Source organism: Phyllostomus hastatus, unplaced genomic scaffold, assembly GCF_019186645.2.
Source record: "Phyllostomus hastatus isolate PE091 unplaced genomic scaffold, TTU_PhHast_1.1 phas_contig_17, whole genome shotgun sequence".
NCBI lineage: Eukaryota > Metazoa > Chordata > Mammalia > Chiroptera > Phyllostomidae > Phyllostomus > Phyllostomus hastatus.
The window spans coordinates 45,363,661-45,369,001 of NW_025333664.1; positions in this window are offsets into that span (position 1 = coordinate 45,363,661).

A 5,341-nucleotide genomic window follows, 5' to 3' on the forward strand; every position below is an offset into this window, starting at 1 on the left:
CCTAGATGCTGTTATCTAGTTTTTTTGACATGTATACAATGGGTTGCAGAATGCCACTAAGTATTTGGTGAGAATTCATAGGGCAATGTTCTGCCTTTCATGAACATATAATTGAAATGGCTTTAGTAGGTTTGAAAGCCCAAGTCCAGTGCAGAAGTCAGGTGCACTTTCAGGGACTCAAAAGCTTGAGTGCACTCCTTCAACCATTCTAAAGTGCTATATTCTGGTCCTTTCACAGCTTCATACAATGGATAAGTAATGACCTCAAAGGTTGGAATCTAAAGGTGGCAGTAGCCCACCATTCCCAGAAATCCTCTTGACTGTTTCCTGTTATTGGGAACTCTCATTTGAATTATGGTTTCTTTTCTTTTTCCACTAAGACTCCTTTTGCCACATTCAAGCAGGAACCCAAGAAACCTTATTGCTTGATGGCAAACTGGGCTTTCTGTGCTGATACTTTTTAGCAAAAAGATGCCAGATGGTTTAAAGTAGCTTAGTATTAGTTAAACATTGCTGAAATGATGTCCTGGTAATTAAGAGGTCATCTACATATTGTAACAGTGTTCCTCCTGCTAGTTTTAGATTCTTTAATCTTGGCTCAGGTCTCCCCCCAAATCATGGGGGAGTTCTTGAACCATTATGGTAAAACTGTCCAGCAGTACTGAGTCTTGACCCAAGATTCCAGGCCCTGCCATTCAAAAGCAAACAGCAGTTCAGAGTCTTGATCAATCAGAATGTGAAAGGAAGCATCTTTTAAATACCATACTGAATACCAGAGGCTGTCCCCAGTTATACTGCTCACCAAAGTATAAAGATTCAGGACAGTGGTGTGAATGTCTGTACAATATCATATGACCCTTACAATATATTTTTTATCATTTTAAAGCATATTTTATTGATTATGCTATTACAGTTTTCCCAGTTTTTCCCATTTAGGTCTTCTCCATCCTGCATCCCAAACCCTCCAGCATTTCCCCTCCTTAGTTCATGTTTGTGGGTTGTACATATAAGTTCTTTCTCTTCTGCTTTCTATATCATTCTTAGCCTCTCCCTGTCTATTTTATGCCTGCCAGTTATACTTCTTATTCCTTGTACCTTTCTGCCACTATTCTTCCTCTACCCATCCCCACTGAAAACCTTCCATGTGATGTCCATTTCTCTGATTCTGTTCCAGTTCTAGTTGTTTGGTTAGTATTTGTTTCTGTCATTGTTGTTGCTGTTTTTAGGTTCAGTTGTTGATAGTTGTGAGTTTGTTGTCATTTTACTGTTCATAGTTTCTGATCTTCAATTTCTTAGATAAGTCCATTTAACATTTCTTATAATAAGGGCTTGGTGATAATGAACTCCTTTAACTTGACCTTATATGGAAGCACTTTATCTGCCCTTTCATTCTAAATGATAGCTTTTCTGGATAGAGTAATCTTGGATGTAGGTCCTTGCCTTTCTTTATATATATATATATATATATAATGTTTGTTTATTTATAGATGGTAAGAAAGGGAGAAAGAGAGAGAGAGAAACATCAATGTGTAGTTGCCTCTCATGTGGCCCCCACTGGGGACCTGGCCTGCAACCCAGGCATTTGCCCTCACTGAGAATTGAACCTGTGGTGCTTTGGTTTGCAGCCTGCGCTCAGGTCCTTGCCCTTCATGACTTCAAATACTTCTTTCCAGCCCCTTCTTGCCTGTAAGGTCTCTTTTGAGAAATCAGCTGATAGTTTTATGGGCACTCCTTTGTAGGTAACTATCTCCTTTCCTCTTGATGCTTTTAAGATTCTCTCTTTATCTTTAATCTTGGGTAACTTAATGATGATGTACCTTGATGTGTTCCTCTTTGAGTTCAACTTCTTTGGGACTCTCTGGGCTTCCTGGACTTCCTAGAAGTCTATTTCCTTTGCCACATTGGGGAAGTTTTCCTTCATTCTTTGTTCAAATAAGTTTTCAATTTCTTGCTCTTGTTCTTCTCCTTCTGCCACCCCTATAATTTAGATATTGGAAAATTTAAAGTTGTCCCAGTGGTTCCTAACTCTCTCTTCATTTTTTTTTTTTGAGTTCTTGTTTCTTTATTCTGTTCCAGTTGGATGTTTATTTCCCCCTTTTGTTCCAAGTCATTGATTTGAGTCCTGGTTTCTTTTCCTGTCACCGTTGGTTCCCTGAATATTTTTGCTTTATTTCACTTTGGGTAGTCTTCAGTTCTTTGATTTTTTGACCAAGCTCAATCAGTTCTGTGAGTATCTTGATTACCAATGTTTTGAATTCCACATCAGATAGATTGGCTCATCACTTAGCTTCCTTTCTGAAGTTTTGCTCTGTTCTTTCACTTGGGCCATATTTCTTTGTCTCTGTGCATCTGTTAAGTTGTAAGGGGGTAAGACCTTAGGTATTCTCCAGGGTGAGGCAATGATCCTTACCGTGCTGTGGCACTGTCTGTGGGGGAGGGGCCAGAGAGGGAACACTGCAGCTCACCTGCTTGACTCTTGCCCCACTTTCCAACAAACTCTCATTTGAGACTGGGAGTTTGTCCCACTGTGGCAACCTCTGCCATAGTACACAGTCAGCTCTGAGTCTCAGTTTCCCATTCAGCCAGCTCCACCCATGCAGTCTGCTGCCTCACTGGGGATCCTTTCAGCCTGCCCTGCCTGTGCAATCCATCACCTTGCCCCAGGTTCTCTCTGTCTGCCTGTTTCCTTCCTACCAGTCTGGTTGACTGTTTCTTAATTCCTTGGTTGTCAGAGTTCCATGCAGTTTGATTTTCTGGCACTTCTGGTTGTTTATTGTTTTTAGATTGTTTGTTATCCTTCTTTTGGTTCTGTGAGGAAACAAAGGGTTTCTACCTATGCCTACACCTTGGCCACAACTCCCATATATGGCCCTTAAATCTTATTCAAATTGATATTTATCTGAGTAGGATTTTTTAACAGGCAATGTGGGTATTTGTATGGAGAACAGAAGGGCTGAATAAGTCCATATTACTGAAACTTCTGAATTATTGGGTGTATTCCTTTTAGGGATTCTTTCTGCAAGGGGTACTGCCTCTTATTAGGAGTCACTACCCCTACTTTGAGGTTAACTTTAAAGGGGAGGCTTGCTTAGCCCTGCCTGGCCCTCTAGCAGACAACAGATTCTGGTTTACCTGATTTTCAATTTCTTCTGTCCAGTCATGTTTTTTTCTCTCATGGTTTCATGAGGATCTGCCAAACATGGTCTGGAGGGACCTGTAGGTGAAAGTATTGCTCCTCTGGAGAAAAAGTAATCTGAGTGCAGAATTCTGACAAGTGCCTTACCAGAAGAGGAATTGTAACACACTTGGGGATATATAAAATTTATGAGTAAAAATGTATCTCCTTTAGTACACTGTAATAATGATTTCAATAAAAATTGGTTTTCAGGGCTTCCAGAAATTACAGTTACATTTGTAACCTACCACAAGGACTCAGTTAGAGGTCTGTTGACCACAGAATATATTGCTTCAGTATCAATAAAAAAGTCTACAGTTTCTCCCCCCAATGTTAGTTTTACCCAAGGATCCTAAAGGTTAACTTTATTTTTTCTTTTATTGTTGTACAAGTACAGTTGTCTCCATTTTCCTGCCACTACTTTCACCCAACCCACCCCCTCCCACATCCCACCCTCAATCCTACCCCCCTTTGGCTTTTTCTGTGGGTTCTTTATACTTGTTCCTCGACAACCTTCCTTTTCTTTCCCCCTTCATCACCCTCCCCCCTCCACTCTGATTACTGTCATTTTGTTCTTTTTTTTTAATTTCCTTTTTTTCTTCCCTATACTCATTTTAGGCTTTGTTTGCTGTTCTTTTAAAGCATAAAGTTGGATTGTTTATTTGAGCAGTCTTTCTTTCTTTCTTTCTTTCTTTCTTTCTTTCTTTCTTTCTTTCTTTCTTTCTTTCTTTTTGTTTCTTTCTTTCTTTCTTTTTTTTTTGAGACAGACCTGTAATGCTATGAACTTCACTCTTAGGATTGCTTTCCCAGTGTCCCACAGATTTTAGATTGTTGTGTCCTCATTTTCATTTGTTTCAAGGTATCTTTCTCTCTCTCTCTCTTTTTTTTTTTGTAATTGCCATTCAAGTATGGTTGTCTCCATTTTACTGCCACTACTTCTGCCCAACCCCAGCCATTCTCATCTCCTGTCCTCAATCCTACCTTGCCATAGCTTTTTCCATGTGATTTTTATACTTGGTCCTGACAAACCTTCTCCCTTTTCTCCCCATTTTCCCCTCCCACTTCCCCTCTGGTTACTGTCAGTGTGTTCTTAATTTCAATGTCTCTAGCTATATTTTTCTTGCTTGTTTGTTTTGTTGATTAGGTTCCACTTGTAGGTGAGAATATATGGTGTTTGTTCATTTGTTTTTCACTGCCTGGATTATTTCACTTAACATGATGCTTTCCAGATCTATCCATGCTGTCGGATGCTCCTCCTTTCTTTCTGTTGTGTAGTATTCTATCATGTATGTGTACCATAGTTTTTTGATCCACTCATTTACTGATGGGCACTTAGGTTGCCTCTAGCACTTGGCTATTGTAAATTGTGCTGCTATGAACATTGGAGTACATAGGTTCTTTAGAATTGGTGTTTCAAGATTCTTTGTGTATAAACCCAGCACTGGAATTGCTAGGTCAAAAGGCAGTTCCACTGTTAGTTTTTTGAAGAGATTCCATGCAGTTTTCCACATTGGCTGAACTAATCTTCATTCCCCACAACAATGTACTAGGGTTCCTTCTTTTCTACAACCTCCCCAGAACTTTTTCTTTTTGTGGATTTGTTATGATGGCTATTTTGACCAGTATCTCATTGGGCTTTTAATTTCGATCTCACTGATGGCTAGTGATGCTGAACATATTTTCCTATGTCTTTGGACCTTCTGTATGTCCTCCTTGGAGAAGTGTCTGTTTGGATCTTTTGCCCATTTTTCATTTGGGTTGTGTGCCTTCCTAGAGTGGAGTCATGGGAGTTCTTTATATATCTTGGGGATCAAACCTTTGTCCAAGTTATCATTGGCAAGTATATTTTCTCATTCAGTTGGTTCCCTTTTCATTTTGCTGATGTTTTCCTTAGCTGTGAAGAAGCTTCTGATTTTGATGAAGTCCCACTTGTTTATTCTTTCCTTTATTTCCCTTGCTCTATGGGCTATATCCATGAAAATATTTCTGTGTGGAATATCTCAGATTTTCTTGCTTATGTTCTCCTCTTGGAATTTCATGGTGCCATGACTTATATATAAACTTTTTATCTATTATGAGTTTATTTTTGTGTGTGGTGTAAGTCAATGGTCGAGTTTAAATTTTTGCATGTAGTTGTCCAGATCTCCCAATACCATTTGTTGAAGA